The sequence below is a fragment of the Schistocerca piceifrons genome, chromosome X, assembly GCF_021461385.2.
Source record: "Schistocerca piceifrons isolate TAMUIC-IGC-003096 chromosome X, iqSchPice1.1, whole genome shotgun sequence".
In the NCBI taxonomy this organism is placed as follows: Eukaryota; Metazoa; Arthropoda; class Insecta; order Orthoptera; family Acrididae; genus Schistocerca; species Schistocerca piceifrons.
The window spans coordinates 694,163,046-694,184,434 of record NC_060149.1 but is presented as its reverse complement, the minus strand read 5'-3'; the positions used below and the strand labels follow the sequence as shown (position 1 = coordinate 694,184,434).

Here is a 21,389-nt window from a genome sequence, read left to right as displayed (position 1 = left end):
TGGAAATTGAAATAAGAACACCGTGAATTCATTGTCCCAGGAAGGGGAAACTTTATTGACACATTCCTGGGGTCAGATACATCACATGATCACACTGACAGAACCACAGGCACATAGACACAGGCAACAGAGCATGCACAATGTCGGCACTAGTACAGTGTATATCCACCTTTCGCAGCAATGCAGGCTGCTATTCTCCCATGGAGACGATCGTAGAGATGCTGGATGTAGTCCTGTGGAACGGCTTGCCATGCCATTTCCACCTGGCGCCTCAGTTGGACCAGCGTTCGTGCTGGACGTGCAGACCGCGTGAGACGACGCTTCATCCAGTCCCAAACATGCTCAATGGGGGACAGATCCGGAGATCTTGCTTGCCAGGGTAGTTGACTTACACCTTCTAGAGCCCGTTGGGTGGCACGGGATACATGCGGACGTGCATTGTCCTGTTGGAACAGCAAGTTCCCTTGCCGGTCTAGGAATGGTAGAACGATGGGTTCGATGACGGTTTGGATGTACCGTGCACTATTCAGTGTCCCCTCGACGATCACCAGTGGTGTACGGCCAGTGTAGGAGATCGCTCCCCACACCATGATGCCGGGTGTTGGCCCTGTGTGCCTCGGTCGTATGCAGTCCTGATTGTGGTGCTCACCTGCACGGCGCCAAACACGCATACGACCATCATTGGCACCAAGGCAGAAGCGACTCTCATCGCTGAAGACGACACGTCTCCATTCGTCCCTCCATTCACGCCTGTCGCGACACCACTGGAGGCGGGCTGCACGATGTTGGGGCGTGAGCGGAAGACGGCCTAACGGTGTGCGGGACCGTAGCCCAGCTTCATGGAGACGGTTGCGAATGGTCCTCGCCGATACCCCAGGAGCAACAGTGTCCCTAATTTGCTGGGAAGTGGCGGTGCGGTCCCCTACGGCACTGCGTAGGATCCTACGGTCTTGGCGTGCATCCGTGCGTCGCTGCGGTCCGGTCCCAGGTCGACGGGCACGTGCACCTTCCGCCGACCACTGGCGACAACATCGATGTACTGTGGAGACCTCACGCCCCACGTGTTGAGCAATTCGGCGGTACGTCCACCCGGCCTCCCGCATGCCCACTATACGCCCTCGCTCAAAGTCCGTCAACTGCACATACGGTTCACGTCCACGCTGTCGCGGCATGCTACCAGTGTTAAAGACTGCGATGGAGCTCCGTATGCCACGGCAAACTGGCTGACACTGACGGCGGAGGTGCACAAATGCTGCGCAGCTAGCGCCATTCGACGGCCAACACCGCGGTTCCTGGTGTGTCCGCTGTGCCGTGCGTGTGATCATTGCTTGTACAGCCCTCTCGCAGTGTCCGGAGCAAGTATGGTGGGTCTGACACACCGGTGTCAATGTGTTCTTTTTTCCATTTCCAGGAGTGTAGTTCTCAGCAACACTTTCACGTTAACTTAACCTTGCAGACTGTATCTATAGGCTCTACCTGTAAACACTAAACTGGGAACAGCACACTCCATGTATCAAAATAATTAAAATTGCTATTCCAGTGGTGGAAATTCATAATTTATTGCTATGAAAGTATTGTTAATAATACAGTGAATAGCAACAGCAGTTTTCACATAATTACAATCAGAGCATAAAAACACTTCACGTGCGTTGCAAATAAATGTCTTATATTTCTCACATTTGGCTGTTGTCTTCCTATTTTTCTTCATGAAACAAACACAATGACGACCTGCCTCTGTTTTGGGATGGTTTGTAAGGTTTTAACTTGAGGTTCTTTTCACCAGATATCACTTCATAATCGACTACCACATCATTCTCAACAGGATCATTACATTGCACCATTGCATTTATCTTCATTTATTTTATTGCCTCCATATTCGTCGCCTCTTTTAGCTTCACTTTCATTTTCACTGTAAAGTACTCAAGATTTCATAGTTCGACAATTATTTTCTCTCCATTTTCAGCAAATGTGAATATTAATACAGAAAAATATCTGTTACATCTTGGGCCGGTACAGTTTGTAATTATTAATCCTTTCTCACTATTATTACTGTCATTACCATGACAGAAGAACACTTTTATATATCCTATAAAAAGAAGCACAATAACGGAAATGTGGAAAGAAAAACTTATAGTAAAACTATACAGGGTTACGTGGTGTTCCAGCAATGCTGTTGGTGAGAAACACAACCAGTTCAAACGAGTTTGCTGCTGGATTGGTCTCTACCAGCCCAAATATTAAATGGGATCTTGAGTAAAAGTCCTTCTGCCTCTTAGAAAAATTTACAAGAAAAGCGACTCGGGGAATATGGTACCCCCACCATAGAATTCGTGAGTTAATATTCTCTTAGCTATAAGTAGAGGATTTAAACTGAGTTCTAATTTTTATGTCTATTATGTTTTATGTGAGCCGCTTCCGTATCCGAATTTGCTAACACAGGCCTGTGGTTGTGTCGTCGATAGTACAAAATCCACCATATCTGATCAAAAGCATCTGGAGACCTATTAGCGGACATTAATGAGGAGTGTGTGCACGATTTGTCTATATAACGGCTATGACTCTGATGGGGCACTTTCAATGTCAAACCATTCTTGTTCAAGAACCGAAGCCAGAGAAGGTATTCATGTGGACGCTGTGTTTTGGGCCGAAGTCGACGCTATAACTCATCCAAAAGGTGTTCTGTTGGGTTTAGATCGGGACTAGAGGCACGACGATTCATTTTAGGATAGTTACTGCCCACAGACGATTGCCTCACACATTCTGCTTTTTGACAGGGTTCGTTGTGATGCTGATACAAACAATCATCGTCTCTAAACTATTAGTCTAGTGTACACAGTTTTATAAGACGTTTTTATATCCTTCCACGTTTAGTGTTTTCTTAAACACAATAACGGAAACATACCCTAGCTACGAGAAACAGTACCATACCGCAAAATCATCTGCTCCGTACTTAACTGTTCACTCTGCACATTATGGTTGGTAACATTCTCCAGGTCTTCGGCAAACCAAAGCCCTTCCATTGGAGAGCTACAGGATATAGCGTCGTTCATCACCCCATGCTACTAGTTTCGAGTTATCCACTGTCCAAAGACGTCGCTCTTTACAACATCTCAAGCGTCGCTTAATGTGTGGCTTATGAGAAGCTGCTCGACCATTGTACCCCATCATTTTTAAATCTCTATGCATAGTTAAAGTTTTAGCTGTACTGCTGGCAGCGCTTTGGAAGACACGAATGATTCCACCCGCTGATTTCATGCGTTCTTTTAAAAGTATCCTCCGCAACGCTCGACAATCCCTCCCTGTCTCTCAGTGCAAACCCGCGAGCTTGTATTTCGTTAAGTATCTTTCCGTTACAGCTACAGTAACAGATCGCTCCTCAAAAGCCTGTGTGGAATTACCAAGCTGCATAAGGGAGGTTAAAGAACGCGATAAGTTATGGGGACCATAAGTCCTGAATCCTCAGTGGGTCTCACCTAACTTTGCATTAATTCTCCCTATGGATAGATTAACTCTGACAAGGAGTAGTATATTTTCGTGATTTATTTCATAAAAGACGGCAAAAGTTAAAGGAATCTGGCATTCATTACAAACACGTCACTGAAATCAAGTAGTGCATGGGTGATTACAACTGATTATTATACCTAATTGTCGGCAAGGTTCTGCGGGTGAAGTGGGTAGTGAACTTCTTACCCCAGTTTTTGATCATCGTTATCCTATCATGGACTTGAACACTTAAGTATACACTGACTGCGAGGCGAAAGGCTGCCAGCCAGCCAGCTAATACTGGGGCAAGGCAATCGATCGGAGGTTACCAAATTCCACACGTTTGTGGGGTTAACGCACCTATACTGCCTACCATGTTGCTGCTGCTGCGATGAATTCTTACCATTGTCAGAAGGCGAGCTCCATCTCTCCCCAGCGTCTGGATGCAGGGGTGTAATGTCCTCTCCAGAGTATGCAACCAAAGCTCTCCACGCTTTGCAGTGTATGAAGCCTCAGTTCTCCTCTATCTCCAGTACATCGGCCCAAAATGTCAAAAACACAACTTCCCTCGCCCTGGGGACTGTTCTTCACGCATCCAAGGTTTTTCTACGTGTCTCTAAATTTACCACCAAAACTGGCCAATAGTATATTTCTGTGATGATCGCAATCCTCCCTCCTGAGGTTCTGTAAAACTATTCCTTATCTCTCACCTCATTCTAAAAATTGGGAATCAGAACCTATATGAGAGAGCATCCAACAATGACAGCTAGGGTTGTTCCCACTGCAGAATTTTCGCCACTGTGGGAAAACAAAAAGGAAAAAATTGTCCTACTTCTCTTGTGGTCAGCCTGGTAGGTTAACAGCCACATGATAATAATTGAAGCTAGGTTGTGTTTTGGTAAACTTTCGCAAGACGTTGTCTGTGGCTGGAGGCTGCGCTCGCAAAAAGCTCAGAGACGCCGATAGCGTTTCTACTAAGTCTCCCTCCCCACTTGGAAAGCTGTTTCACGTCACCCTGGGGGCACGTGCTATGGCCAGCAAGTCAAACTGGAGGGAAGAGGGGGGGAGAGAGTGGTGTGTTTTAAGTCACTATTGGAGTCTTGATATATTGTCACATTGCTCTGGAGGTCGGTGGCATGGCCCCTTGTTGGCGGCAGAAGGCTGTCCGCGACACGTAGCACAATAGCTCCATCCTTCCGTCCCCTGCCTGGGCGCAAGTGTACTCTCCCATCTGGAAGGAAGTTGCTTCCTGCATCTTTAGTGCCACCCCACACTACGGTCTCTCGAGCACCCGCTCTCGTCCAGCTTAATACACAATTACTGCATCATGCAGGAGGTAAAATCCTAATGTAAAAAGAAAAGAGTTAGTAGTGCCATTCAAATTACTATCATACCTTTCGTTTGAATTCCAAGAGCGATTATCGAGTCAAATTGACATTAACACGCTAATTCGTCGCTTCATCTAATACTTGAATGAGACGTGGCTAGTCGGAATGAGTAGACAAGTCTCAGTAGTTTCTTCGCGTTTATGTTTCACAGTCGCATCACCAACAGTCGATTTCTCTGATAGATTTGTTACTCGGATGACATCCAATAACTAGTTCAGGTTCGAAGTCGCAGAGCTCACGCACGAATGCATACTGCTGTTACTGCTTCTCTGGTGACAATGCAATACTTCCTGCACCCTCGCCTCCTTTTATGCTGGCAGCTCCGGCTGTAGTGACATCTGCTGGTCAAGCTCGCAGTGCAGTTTGGTGTCTGGATGCATTTGACCAGATAGTGTATTTTTAGACCATATTTTCTAATCAGATCAACAAAAAAGTTATTGCAGTGGATTTGTCTCACACAAATACGCTGCATGAAACAAAAAGTCGCTGGCTGGCGACGTGTGGACCATTGGTTAGATTCTCGTCTCCTAAATTTATACATGTTTTAACGGTTCTGATTTCTAAAAACCTGCTGGAACCTACTTGTTTGTCGAATATTATAATTTAACAGAACTTTCTCTGTGTAAGAGGGCATACTATCCGCTGAGAAAATCAGTTCAGCTTCAGGTGTACTTGGTATGTGCTCAATGAACGTGCTGTCTGCGTGTAACGTTGCTTGTCGCGGCCGTGGCCGGATTCAACTCACTTTTGACGCCTTGTGATGAGCGAAATGGTTTAAATGGCTCTGAGCACTGTGGGACTTAACTTCTGAGGTCATCAGTCCCCTAGAACTTAGGAATACTTGAATCTAACTAACCTAAGGATATTACACACATCCATGCCCGAGGCAGGATTCGAATCTGCGACCGTAGCGGTCTCGCGGTTACAGACTGTAGCGCCTAGAACCGCTCGGCCGCACCGGCCAGCGTGATGAGCGAGACCAATAATACGACACGCTGCTCCAGAGACTTTCTCAGAAAAGTTTTTTGGCGTGCCTGGATGATCTCGATGCACTGCCATACATATAATATCATGCTAAGTAAGAGGTTCTAGTCTCGTTTTGACCAGCGAGACAGGGTTAAAATAGCCCATTTTCGCATCCCACTAATTAGTGCCATAAAGTAATCGAAATATTTTCAAAGACACCCAAATACGTCCGCTGGATTGGAAAATGAGCACTACAAAAAGTGATACACCCTCTCTATCTGTTTAGAGTATCTGCTCAACTCACAAAACACAGTAACAATCTAAACTTAAAAGAGAGGAGAACAAACACAGAAACTTCATCAAGCAGCCGTTTTGTTATCAAACTACCTATAGCTAGCAGCGTTTCCACAGTCTAATATGAGACTTTACTCCACCTAACAGATACTCACCCATTAAGTTGCTCCCTTTCTAACAAATCCAGAAAACAACTTTATAGGTCACCTCAGCCCCGCCCCACAGGGCCAGCGACTTCCAACGTACCATCGCCAGGGCTGCCAGCTGACTTAAAATTTCACGAGGTCTGAAACTGTTCTAAGAAATTACGACGGGCGTTCGATAAGTAAGGCAACATATATTTTTTTCTCAGCCAATTACGGTTGAAAAACTGCAGAATTTCTTGTGGGACATCGTGAAATATTCCCACTCCAGCCGTTATAGTTTCATCAAGGTCAGATTGGTGACGGTGCTATACATACCTTGGCATCTATAACGGACGTGCGTTCCATGGTGAGAGCTGTAAGTGAATTTCCTTCGGCGGTAAACAAGACAGTCGCAGATATTCACAAATACTTGCAGAATGTTTATGGAGACATGGAAGTGAACAAAAGCACGGTGAGTCGTTGGGTAATATGGCGTAAACCTATCCGCTCTCAGGCGTGCGAGATGGCCACATACCACTGTGACTTCTGGAATGTTGCAACGAGGTGACTGACGGATCACAATCAAACACCTCGCTGCCCTACTGGCGTCACACAAGTTTGCGTGCCCGAGAGGAGCTCACAGAACTTCATTGACTGTTCTTCCTCACTACAGTCCGATTTTTATGTGTTTAGCGTAATTAAGGATGCACACCACGGGAAGCAGTACATCCACATCTACATGGGAACTCTGCAAATCACATTTAAGTGCTTGGCAGAGGGTTCATCGAACCACCTTCACAATTCTCTATTATTCCAACCTCGTATAGCGTGCGAAAAGAACGAACACCTAAACCCTTCCGTACGTGCTCTGATTTCCCTTATTTTAGCGTGGTGGTCGTTGCTCTCTATATAGCTCGGTGTCAACAAAATATTTTCGCATTTGGAGGAGAAAGCTGGTGATTGGAATTTTGTGAGAAGATTCCGTCTCAACGGAAGACTCCTTTCTTTTTAATGATGTACAGCCCAAATCCTGTATCATTTCTGTGATACTCTCTCCCATATTTCGCCATAATACAAAACGTGTTGCCCTTCTTTGAACTTTTTCGATGTACCCCGTCAGTCCTATCTGGTAAGGATCCCACACCGCGCAGCAGTGTTCTAAAAGAGGACGGACAAGCATAGTGTGGGCAGTCTCCTTAGTAGATCTGTTAGATTTTCTAAGTGTCCTGCCAATAAAACAACATTTTCTATGTGTTCCTTCTAATTTAAGTTGTTCGTAATTGTAATTCCTAGGTATTTAGTACAATTTACGGCCTTTATATTTGACTGATTTTTCCCGTAACTGAAGTTTAACGGATTCCTTTCAGCATTCATGTGGACGACCTCACACTTTTCGCTATTTAGGGTCAACTGCCAATTTTCGCACCATTCTGATATCTTTTCTAAATCGTTTTGCAATTTGTTTTGATCTTCTGATGACTTTATTAGTCGATAAACGACAGTTGCTGATGGGAAGATTATTCATCCAGCAAGATGTGGGCTCCGACGTCGACCAGTTGAGAGCTAACATGCGGTCATACCGACTGCGCAACACAATTAAAGGGTCACTTTTCGAAACCTCGTAATTCCTTCCCACTGCCGGCCAGTGTGGCCGTGCGGTTCTAGGCGCTTCAGTCTGGAACCGCGTGACTGCTACGCTCGCAGGTTCGAATCCTGCCTCGGGCATGGATGTGTGTGATGTCCTTAGGTTAGTTAGGTTTAAGTAGTTCAAAGTTCTAGGGGACTGATGACCACAGATGTTAAGTCCCATAGTGCTCAGAGCCATTTGAACCATTCTTCCCACTGCAACGCAGAAGTTTCAAATTTGACAAACATTTGCCTATAACCTACCCCAATAATGGTGCAAAAGCATGGTGCCTTGCGATGTCACCTTCGTCCTCGGCGACTCTTCAAAGAGCAAGGTGTCGACACACGAGAAAAATAGACCAGAGAGTTAATTTGAGGTGTGAAGTGGATTAGAAAGATCAGATTGCCTTCAAATGTCAAACAATTCTGACTATCGCCACCATGGACGCGTACCACAATGAGTGGTCGACGCACCCCTTCTTCCCACATTCCACCTCTTCTTTCGACTCGACAGAGGTCAGGACCGCGACACTCAGCGTTGAAATCACGCGTTTTTCTTACTGGTGACAGAGGGAAACATTTTAGACACGGCGTTGCTCAGTATCGACATGAGTAGGTCTCAGAGAGTGGTGCAGAAGGCCGACAATTAAACCACCCCTTGTCGTGGGGCGCTGATTCCCACACGTTTCGGGGACGAAAACGACATTTTGCAGTGCGATGAGAAATAGGAAGATGTTTTGGACACCCTTTGACACTTCTGACAAACCCCAGACGACTCAACTCCAAAAAATGGTTCAAATGGCTCTGTGCACTATGGGACTTAACTTCTAAAGTCATCAGTCCCCTACAACTAAGAACTACTTAAACCTAACTAGCCTAAAGACATCACACACATCCATGCCAGAGGCAGGATTCGAACCTGCGAGCGTAGCGGTCACGCGGTTCCAGACTGTAGCGCCTGGAACCGCTCGTCCACCCAGACCGGCAATTCAACTGCTCTCTAGGGACATGTTCTCACCCATTTGGAGTCTAGTGCAACCACAATTTTTGCTCTGGTGTACTGGCTATAACCACTTGCGAACTTTCAAAATCATTCGACGTACTTTGAATGTTATCCGATGCAGGAAAGGATGTTTACGCTTGTCCATCCCACCTGTTTCGTGTGTTGTGGTGTGATCAAGGGGGATACTACATTTACACATATGTGAATAAAATGGCAAACGGCTGTTCTGTGATCCCAAGTTCAGTAAAACCGTCGGTGACATTCACAAAACTTTGTTGAGCAGTTTAAAAATGCACCTGTACAGACACACAGTCATTGATTCGTAGGTTCTGGTGTGACATGTCACCTTTTTGACGCCCCTGAGCTGAGTAGCGCTACGTGGCTGAACTAGCACCTGCTGGTCCCGTGCGAAATCTAAGAGGCGTCGAAAGGAATGCCCATCACACCGGCGTCTACGAATCAATCACTGTGTCTCTGTAAAGTTACATTTTTAAAGTGCTCAACAAATCTGCGTAGGAGCAAAAACTGCGGTCGCGCTATACTCCAAAGGAGTGGGATCACGTTGAACGGGACTGCCGGCCCACGTTGCGCTTAGAGGAGGGTTTATCATCTGGGTGGTGACAGCAGTGTCAAAGGCTGTCCAGAACGTCTAACTGTTCCTCATTGCACTACCAACTGTGGCGGAATCAACGCCCCAAAGGAAGGGATGGTTCTATTGCGGCCCTTTATTCCAGCCACTGAGGCCTGTTCGTGTGGAAGCTGAGTGGCGGTGACTCTTAAAATCTTTCCTCGGCCACCCATAAGAAAAAAGCGTGATTTCACAGCTGGGCGTCGAAAGAGCGGGTGAAAGGTGTGCAAGAAGGAATGTGAAAATCTTACCATCGTCTGATACGCCCACAGTGGCGCTGGGCAGAACTGTGGTGAAATTTGGTGTTAATGTGACACCGTTAACTCACCTTACAACCCACATGAAATTCTAAGCTTAGGCCTTTTTCTCCCATGTGCCAACACCTTGCTGTTTGCACCGTCGCCGAGGACGAGGATGACGTTATAGGGCGCCGCGCTTTTGCCCCGTTACCGAAGGAGGTTGTAGGCACTTTTGAGCCAAATTTCAAACTTTTGTTTCGCAATGGTGGATAGGTACGGGGTATTGGAAAACTGACACATTAATAGTGTTGTGCAGTGTAGTCGGGTGGAGACGCCGGGTGGGGATGACTTCAGACTTCGCACTTATACATAAGCCTGAAATACACAATCACGAAAACATAGACAGTAATCACAGAATAATGCAACAACCCCACAGTCGAAACACATTACGTGGTTGCCTTCGCTGCGGGGACAGCTGAATATAGCGCCGTTGTGCCCCTCTTCCATCTCATTCAGTGAATCTATGTAAGAGGTGCACAACGGAGAACACTTCATCAAATAACTACAAATACCGCTATGTTAACATTAGATAACCAAACACTCGTAAAATGTACGATTATATTTGGTACCGATCGCGATTCACGCCAATTTGTTATTATCAGTATGGCATGTAAAACACGACATTTTTTACCTATTTTGTATGTGAGATACAACTAGCGACCTCATAATTGTTACTCAGTACTCCACGAACTAAAAATCATGACTGCTTTTGAATAAAAAATGCAGTAGTAAAATATACGATGGTTTGGTAACAATGTAACATCTTCCCCCTTTAAAGATACAGGGTACTTATAAATGGTGGAAAAATCTAATTTTTTATGACTATTAAATTCTATAGGCTTTCCTGACTTCATTGATAAATACATTATAGGGTTTCAAATGAAAAATAACCTATATATACCAAATTCTAAAATTACGATCATGTATGCCAACACGCTCCCTTTGTTTCTGTTACAGAAACCAGTATTACTTCGAAAAGAACTATGAACCTTTTGTTTTCAGCGATTATGCGTATGATACATTGTATACGTTGGTAACAGTGCAGGTTTCTAGTGTCTGTAAGTGATTATCTTGGCTAGTATTTACTTTTTTTTCGCCGAAGCTGTTTGTTATGTGTTACTGAATGTTTGTTGCCCAAGCGCTACATATATTTGTGGAAGTACATATCCATTAGTCTGCAATAAATACGAACTATGCCACGCGTTAAGATATTCAATAAAAGGAAATTCCGTGGTAACCAGTTCACAAACAAAGCAAGCCACACTGTTGAAAATAAACTATGTATCAGTCCTTCAGGAAAGAAACTCCCACATAGCACGCCTCCTGGTGATCCAAATTTTTGTGTTAACAATGACGCTGTTTGTAGTGGATTTCTTGTTGTTGATGTGGGTATCTTATCTTCTTTGATAAAGGAAGTGGCGAAATGTAAACAATGTGATGGTGTAGGCTGTCTGGAAATAACTGAACAACAAAGTAGCAGGAAGGGTTTAGCGTCAAAATTAGTTGTTCTGTGCAAATCCTGCAACAAATCTACTTCAAAAATGACTTCGAACACTGTGCATAATTCATATGATGTGAATTTGAAGTTAGTGTATGTGATGCGTGGAATAGGAAAAGACAAAAAAAAATAAGACTGCTCAAACGCTTTGTGGTTTGATGCACCTTCCTCCTCCACCCAGAAGGTTCAACAAATACATAAATATAATTTTAGGTGCCTTGACAGTTGTGTCTAAAGCATCTATGAAACGTGCAGGCCGGCCGCGGTGGTCTAGCGGTTCTAGGCGCTCAGTCCGGAACCGCGCGACTGCTACGGTCGCAGGTTCGAATCCTGCCTCGGGCATGGATGTGTGTGAGGTCCTTAGGTTAGTTAGGTTTAAGTAGTTCTAAGTTCTAGGGGACTGATGACCACAGATGTTAAGTCTCATAGTGCTCAGAGCCATTTGAACCATTTTTTGAAACGTGCAGTAGTTGAAACTATAAGTATTAGTGGAACCAGTGACACTGCTGTTGCACTTGATGGGACATGGCAACGTCGAGGACATCGTTCCTTGAATGGTGATGTAAATGCTACTTCTCTGGAGAATGGAAAAGTTGTTGATGTTGAATGTTTAACTAAGCACTGCCATACCTGCCATGGTAACACTGAAGGACATATTGAACATCAGTGTTCTAGGAATTGATGGTTACAGTGGAGGTGTGGAGTGTGATGGAGATCTAAGAATATTTCAGAGGTCGGTGCCCGTTTATAACGTTAGATATACGAAGTACCTAGGCGATGGGGATTCTAACGCTTTCAATAAAATTAATGAGTTCAACGTTTATGGCGATACCTTGGTGACAAAACTGGAATATTGTGGACATGTTCAAAAGAGGATGGGTGCTGGATTGAGAAAGCTAAGAAGAGAAATGAAAAGAAAGTTGCTATCTGATGGAAAATTTCTATCTGGCCGAGGCAGATTGACAGAAACTGAAATAGACTTTCTTCAGAGTTATTATGGACTGGCCATTAGACGAACTACACCTCTCAATGATGTTACAGCAATGAGAAAAGCAGAATGGGCTACCAACTTTCATAAGTTGTCCACAGATGACCACCCTCTTCACGGAATTTGCCCTAAAGTTACCAAAAAACAAAAGAAAGTGGTCAAATATACCATCATAAGCATTCATTTCCTGAGCCTGTTATGAATAAAATAAAACCAATTTTTAGAGACCTGAGTGACCCTGTTTTGCTTAGTAAATGTCTTCATGGGGCACTCAGAATACAAATGAAAGTTTCAACCATTGCATATGGGAAAGATTACCCAAGAATGTTTTTGTAGGACTAAATACACTAAAAGTTGGTGTAATAGATGCAGTGATATGTTTCAATGATGGAGTGATAGGAAGTTTGGAAGTCATGAGAAATTTAGGCATAAAATGTGGATTTAATACGGATGATGCTTGCGTGTGACAGACAACGGGTGCATGAAGCTGAAATATTCGCTCTTCAACTTACCAAAGAAGCAAGAAATGCTAAAAGGAATGCCAACAGGAAGCTTGAAGATGAAGAAATGCTATAGGATGAAGACTATGCTTCAGGATTGTTCTGAGGCACTGTTTAATTGGACTCACATCTTCATTCGCAATTTCCCGCAAGTAGTATTTTTCAGAATTCAGGTACAAATCTTTCCCAAAGTTTATAAAGCATTGCACTAATTTTTTTCTGTAACTTGCAATAGTCCAGATTTATGTAGTAGGCCTAAGCTTTATTGCAGAATCAACTAAATCATAGAAAAAAATCACATTGTATTAGGAAAAAGTTATAAAAATTAAAATGAAAGATGTGATATTTTTTTATCCTTGTAATATACAAATAGGTGGAATTAAACAGGTCTAGTACCTCAGCCATTATACCATGCATATCTGGTAGAAACTTGGTCTCCTTCAAATGTATAACATTGGATTAAATGGTACCTCAATTAGAGGAAGCATTATGGGAAAAAATTGCATCAATTCCTTTGTAAGTTTTTAATAGCCCTAAGCAGTTTCAAAAATATTCAAAATACTCCAGATTTGTTTAGAACGTGTGCTGCATTACCTGTTATCAACAAAAAGTCTGTAAGACATATACATTATAAAGAGTGCGTGATAGAAATAGGTGTGACTTTTACATAATTTTGAGCCGAAAAAGTACCCTGTATCCCTAAAGTTCTCGGGTCAAGGTACAACTAACACTTCCGGAAAAAGAAACCCGAGATAAAATCAAGCAACATTGAATGCAAGCTTGAGGGCGAAGAGGTAAGTAGGCATTACTGTTGACAACAGCAAGAACCCTGACTGAATTTAGCAAGTTTGCTGGCAGACAATGCACACAGCGCTTACCATCTACATTTGCGCTATTGTGGGGATAATTTCATTGTAATATGGATATAAAGATAAATAGGGTTAACAGATCAACCACAATTACTCTGTAACTAGCTAACGGAGACCGGTGGTCCCTGGTACCAAAATACTCAGAATACAGCCCTGAACATCATACAAACTTTTCTCGGTGAAGTTAAAGTTCACGCTGTACGTTAGGATGGCTGTTTTTTAGTTTTCCTTTATGCTACTTTGCAGTTTCGTTCTATTGCACAAAAAGAAAGTAGTATGTAAGTTGTTCTCAGTATAAAAAGGAAGGTGTGCTCCTGGTTCTTACGTTTAAAAAAATCGTATAAAATATTACTTCTTATCTCAAAAAATATTATTCTGAGGTACCTGATTAATCAATACATTTAAAAGTAACAACTCAGTTATTAATGTTTCTATGTTAATTTTATTAACAGTCTATAAAACTACATTTTGCAGTGTTTGTGAAACAAATATCAGGAGAAAATCATATTTTCCTTTAAACATTCCTTTCACTGATAAATTAGATTTGTATTTCCTTAAAACTAGTTGCAGAACTCGGATACAGCCTGAAGTACATACCGCTTCTACTTGTCGTTTTTATGAATTTTTTACAGTAGTCCTCAGTTACCTTGAACTTCTCAAGCACTTCTCACTGACCACCTGGCCTAAAAAATATGCTTGTCATAGGACTGAAAAACCCCATTCAGCAAGAATTTCGTTGACAACTTTTGCGTCTTTTCTACCAGAGAAAATTAAACAACCAAAATATGAGTAAAATTAACAGCATTCCATGAATTGGTAATTTTTCTTTCGTTTTCTTTTGGCTTATAAACCTCGGTGTACCTGACCATTGTTTTCGTTACCTCCGCTTTTTATATAAACCCTCTAATTCTGGTTCAAAATGGTTCAAATGGCTCTGAGCGCTATGGGACTTAACATCTGAGGTCATCAGTCCCCCAGAACTTAGAACTACTTAAACCTAACTAACCTAAGGACATCATACACATCCTTGCCCGAGGCAGGATTCGAACCTGCGACCGTAGCGGTCAGGCGGTTCCAGACTGTAGCGCCTAGCACCGCTTTTTTTTTTTCATTTTGTTCGTTGCAGATCGTTGTGAATGGCCGTTGCGGACATCCGTTCAAGTTCGTTTGTTGATCATTCCACTCAGTTTTTTTATTACAAAGGCCAAGCGGCTCTCTGACCGAACACGCAGAGCTACCGTGCTGGCTGTAGAACCGCTCGGCCACCCCGGCCGGCCTAATTCTGGTATTTAGATATTTAGTTCATGTTCTTTTTAGCAATAAATAATAACTTTCGGTAGAAATAGTGTGACACTTTGATGCACACTTAATTTGTACATACGAAAACTGTAAAAGAAAGCCATTTGTATTTGTCTGAGAAATGTCAGTTTGGTTCAAATTATTTCATTCGAGTAATACCCGAGCAAACCCATTAATTCCCGCAAACGAACAGAAGACAAAAGATTTTTTGTCTGTTACGACCGCTACCTTCCGTCGAATGTGAAAGAGTACTGAAGTGACACAGGTTGAATGATTATGAAGAATCGCTCTGCTCGTTGAGCCAGTTCTATACCTGTTTTAATGTCACTGACCCCTCATGTCTCCCGATAACAGTGATCTGAGAAATGAAAATGCATTCAGTTCGGAAAAGTGAAGTAAACAACCCGACGACATTATACAATGAATAAATTTCTCATGCAGACGTAATGTTGTTAGAAGCTGATGATTTCCAGATGCTCAAAGCTCATTATCCTACTGTCCCTCGAGAAACTACAGTTACTATGCACTATGTCCATTCTGTCAGGTAATAAAGAATCCATTTGCATTGCTTAGACGACATTACACAATATCATTGGTAGTTGTAACCCTCCCCCCCCCCCCAACATTTTTATGATTATTACTTCTTTTTAACAGTTTCCTCCGACTGTCAGGCCGCGTCTGCTAACTTTCGCGATGTTGCTACAGCCTTGAGTTGCTACAGTGGAACAATTATATACATGAATTGATAGCAAACTAACACATAACACTATTAATGACTTAATGGAACTATAACTAATGTAAGAATAACTTCAATAGTTTTCATTTTGTAAAAGGTTAATCGTGTTCTAACACCTGACCAAACTACTGCAAAGGTTCTCGTGATTTTCCGAAGTGTCTTGTGGATCGGGTTATGGTATTATATCCTTACCGGATAGATTTGACGGAGGACATCGAAAGAGTTCCAAGAAGTACACTTCTTTTTCTTTTATCGCGATATTTTAGAGAGAGTGTGAAAGATACGATAGGCGAAATGGGGTGGCAATCAATAAAACAAAGGCCTTTTTTTGTTGCGGCTAGGACTATTCTCGAAAGTCCGCCTCTGTAGCGTAGCGGTAGCGTTTCCACCTCTCACGCAGAGGGCCCGGGTTCGATTCCCGGCAGGGGACTGGGTGTTGTGTGTCCTTCATCACCGTTTTTACCATCATTGACCCGCAAGTCGCCGAAGGGGCGTCAAATAAAAAGGACTTGCAATACAGCGGCCGAACTCCCCCGCATGGGGCCTCCCGCCCAACAATGCCATACGCTCATTTCATTTCATTTTTTATTCACGAAAGTTCAACCACCAACATTCTTCTCTGAATGCGAAAGTACGAGGGTGGTTTGAAAAGTTCTCGGAATCACCACAAGAGGTCAGCGCTAGTGCAACGAGTTGTTCACGTGATATTCATTGGACTGTTGCCTGTAAATATGAACCCCGTTAGTGCTCTTGGAAGAGAGCTGTGGCGGTGACTAGGCTCTGTTGTTATTTCCTCGTAGTTATTTGCGAAAACGGAAAAAATCGAGGTTCGAGCAGTGACTAAGTACTTTGTGAAAGAAAGGTATGAAAGCAAAGGACATTCATGCCGATTCCCAGAATACACCAAGGGCCTCTGCTCCTCCGTATTCACCTGTTGCCAAGTGGACAAATGAATTTATATTTGGTCGGGAGAGCTTAGATGATACTCCGCGAAGTGATCGGCCAAGATGTGTCACTACTCAGGAATTCACTGTAAAAGTGCGCAAAATGGTCATGCAGGGTCACCTACTCAAAGTGCGTGAAATTTCTCACGCTTGCCAGATGTCATCTGAAAGGGTATATTAGAAATGAAAACATCATCTGCAAGATGGGTGCCGACATCAAGACAATGCGTGCCAACACACATGTGCTGTCGCCATGGCAAAATTATACGGACTAAGGTATGAATTGTTGCCACACCCGACTTATTCACATGATATGGCTTCTTCAGACTTCCATCTCTTCCCAAAACTGAAAATGTTTCGTGGTGGACGAGGATTCACTTCAAATGCAGAATTGATAGCCAGAGTTGACAACCATTTTACAGGCCTGGGCAAAACTCATTTTCGAGATGGGATCAAGGCACTGGAACATCGTTGGATCAAGTACATTAATCGACAAGGAGACTACATTGAAAAATAAAAAAGTTTCAGTGATGTAAGTACTTCTTTTTTCTTCTCCGTTCCGAGAACTTTTCAAACTACCCTCGTATGTTTTCAACTCCCAGATACACATGGAGAAATGACCATAATAATAAAATAAGAGAAATCCGAGCTCTTACGGAAAGACTTAGGTCTCAGTTTGTCCCTCTTGCTATTAGAGGATGGAAAGATTGAGTACTAGTCTGAAAGTGCTTCGATGAACCAAGTACACTACTGGCCATTAAAATTGCTACATCAAAAAGAAATGCAGATGATAAACGGGTACTCATTGGACAGACATATTATACTAATTATACTAAATCTGACATGTGATTACATTTTCACGCAGTTTTGGTGTATAGATCTTGAAAAATCAGTACCCAGAACAACCACCTCTGCTCGTAATAACGGCCTTGATACGCTTTGGCATTGAGTCAAACAGAGCTTGGATGGCGTCTACAGGTACAGCTAGCTGCCCATGCAGCTTCAACACCATACCACGCCGGGTGATACGCCAGTATGGCGATGACGAATACACGCTTCCAATGTGCGTTCACCGCGATGTCGACAAACATGGATGCGACCATCATGATGCTATAAACAGAACCTGGATTCATCCGAAAAAATCACGTTTTGCCATTCGTGCACCCAGGTTCGTCGTTGAGTACACCATCGCAGGCGCTCCTGTCTGTGATGCAGCGTCAAGGGTAACCGCAGCCATGGTCTACGAGCTGATAGTCCATGCTGCTGCAAACGTCATAGAACTGTTCGTGCAGATGGTTGTCTCGCAAACGTCCCCATCTGTTGACTCAGGAATCGAGACGTGGCTGCAAGATCCGTTACAACCACGCGGATAAGATGCCTGTCATCTCGACTGCTAGTGATACGAGGCCGTTGGGATCCAGCACGGCGTTCCGTATTACCCTCCTGAACCCACCGACTCAATATTCTGCTAACAGTCATTGGATCTCGACCAACGCGAGCAGCAATGTCGCGATACGATAAACCGCAATGGCGATAGGCTACAATCCGACCTTTACCAAAGCCGGGAACGTGATGGTACGCATTTCTCCTCCTTACACGAGGCATCACAACAACGTTTCACCAGTCTTCGTGGTGTAGCGATTTTAATGGCCAGTAGTGTAATTAAGTGTGAACAGCAGACAAATAATGTAAATGTTGATTTAGTAATGAGAATGTCGTCCAAACACCTTTCACTAACACCTCATTGCTAACTTGATCTATGTTTTAGATAATTTTTTGTTGTCTGCTAAAAAGTGGCGACACTTTATTTAAATGTAAACCAAGACGATTCAAGGAGGCACAGTCTCGACACGTTTTGGAGTGACAATTACCGAATCTTTTCAAAAAATGGTTCAAATGGCTCTGAGCACTATGCGACTTAACTTCTGAGGTCATCAGTCGCCTAGAACTTAGAACTAATTAAACCTAACTAACCTAAGGAGAACCGCGGGACTGCTACGGTCGCAGGTTCGAATCCTGCCTCGGGCATGGATGTGTGTGATGTCCTTAGGTTAGTTAGGTTTAAGTAGTTCTCAGTTCTAGGGGACTTATGACCTAAGATGTTGAGTCCCATAGTGCTCAGAGCCATTTGAACCATTTTTTAACCTAAGGACGTCACACACATCCATGCCCGAGGCAGGATTCGAACCTGCGACCGAAGCGGTCGCTTGGCTCCAGACTATAGCGCCTAGAACCGCACGGCCACTGTGGCCGGCCGAATCTTTTCGCAATTATTTATTAGCAAATGTCAGTCACTAACTGTTTCAAGATTTGTTCCAGATATTAAAGCTAATTAACTGTAAAAATATCAACATTGCGACCATTATCTGTAGGTAAGCAAGTGTAGCAAATGTCCCATGAGTTGTGGCTTTTCCAATAAACGTAGGTTGGAATGTGCATACTTTATTATCTATGAGTACTTGTTCAGTAGAGAAGATGTTTCACATTAGCGAAGATGAGCAAATGCTCATAGCGCTAAAGGTATACACTTTAAAGGCCATGTTGACTGAAGGTTCTTTTCTTGCTTTTGTCAGTACTATCACCTCTAAAAACATGGAAAGCAAAGAGTTTACAGTTTGTTTCAAAGTATCAAAAATGAAGAGGAGATGGCTCTTGAGGTATACATTTTATAAACCATGTTTACTAGACCAGTTTGCTTCAGTTGACCGTTCCTATCGAATCCCTGAATATTGACCACTCGTCCAAAGACAACTTGTAGGAAGTTATAAAGACACTGTCACTAGAATCCTTTTTACAAAACTAATGTATTATTCAAAATATTTAGAAACTACACCTATGACTGGTCGTTCCGTTACAGTGCTACATAATTGAGAACTTTGTTGTCGCTCTAATGCTGTACAGGAATATGAACAGTAATCAACCGACCCATTGCATTATCTTCACGTCTGTTACAACAAATATAGTTCCAGTTCGTCATATGTTTTTTCCAAAATCATCATGGTTGCTGAACTTCTGGAACGAGCATCACTGACTCCTTTAGCCTCAACAACCTCGCAAGCGAGACAATAATATTAAAAAGAGGACTTACTACTACAACCGAATACATTTAAACCCTTCTTTCAACACTGGGCTACACAATGAACTGCACATTACCAACTCTCGTAACGTGTGTCAAAAAACAAAAAAGAGAGAGAGAGAGAAAATGGCTCTGAGAACTATGGGACTTAACATCTGAGGACATCAGTCCCCTAGACTTAGAACTACTTAAACCTAACTAACCTAAGGACATCACACACATCCATGTCCGAAGCAGGATTCGAACCTGCGACCGTAGTAGCAGCGCGGTCCCGGACCGAAGCGCCTAGAACCGCTCGGCCACAACGGCCGGCTAACGTGTGTCAGCCTGCGATTTTATTTAACTAACATCTCGCGACGATTGATTCACAAGAGTTCTCCTAAAACTAGGCGCCAGTGCAAGAAATGGTGCTAACGTAAAGGTCGATGTCCTTTCCATCCTTTAGTGGTATAAGACTACGTTGAGAAGTAATATTATGATTTGTCATGTAAGGATCCGTTATTTACGTTTATATTTTCAAGTTTTGACAATGTTACCTAAATTTAGTTTATAATAATAAAATACTAGTTTGAGAAAGTAGACATTTGTCAGTATTAGCTACATAGTTATTGTGTAGGAAGCCTTTATACTGGACGTTATCGAAATGATAGTACAGTGCAAGAAATGTGAACTAATACACATATTATTGTGTTGTTTCGTTAAAAAATATCTTGTGAGGAACGGTGTCAAAAGCTGCGTGTAAACCTAGGAATATGGTATCAGTTTGAGACACACGCGGCATCAGTTTTCCATATAAGACAAGAAAGGCAGGCGCAATCAGCGGACAGCGTGGGCAGAGCAGGTCGGCGGGGCCAGCAAGTGAGGAGCATCCCCTCCCCCATTGTTCATGGGCCCAGCAGTGTGAATCATACGGCGTCACTTGCCGCCCGCTCGTTGTGTAAGTCCCTCCCGCTGCGACGCGTTCGGCTTCATCATCTAAAGCCCCCACTAAATCTTTGACACAAGTTCATTATTAACCGCTGTTACAAAATGACGCCGTGTGTTCACGCTGGCATCGATAGGCGGCAGAAAACAAACCTGTCGACCGGTCGAGTAGGCTGAACACGTCTCGCGCCTGGGACGACCTGTGTCCGACAGCGGGCTACACCCACAGCTTTGTAATTGCGGTGTTATTGTACAGAATCTTATGTTAGATGATGGCACACTGCCAAGCGGAGACAGATGTAGCCCTCTTATTTTGACTATGACATGTGGGCAACCAACACGACGTTGCTGCTGTCTACAGAAAAGTATCGTCATTGTACGATCGTAAGGAACCGCAGAAAGACTTGGACAACATTTCCATTTCCTGTAATGGATGCCAGCTCTCTTTAAATATGCATAAATGCAAGATAATGCCCATAACAAAGAGAAAGAACCCTATATTATCTGATTACAACATTGTGAGGACACAGATATCGACCCCATACTTGAAACATCGAATCTATTTTACTACAGCCCAGCGGCATCTCTGATAGGGATGCCCCATCGATCTAGAAGAGAGAGATTGGCGTCTGGAGATCATCTGCAGAAAAGGAGTGAGTTAGTCGAGCCTCAACAAGCCTGCAGGGAGGGTCCCGGGAACTCATGCTACTCGCATCGCTCGTAAAAAAAGTGATTTAGTGTTG

General features: G+C 43.4%; 1 non-coding gene across 1 annotated transcript; it reads left to right on the top strand.

Annotated features, from left to right (window-relative positions):
- Positions 1–16,061: 16,061 nt before the first annotated feature.
- Trnae-cuc lies at positions 16,062–16,133 on the top strand. Its single transcript has one exon. It is a non-coding gene; the product is annotated as a tRNA-Glu (tRNA).
- The last annotated feature ends 5,256 nt before the right edge of the window (positions 16,134–21,389 follow it).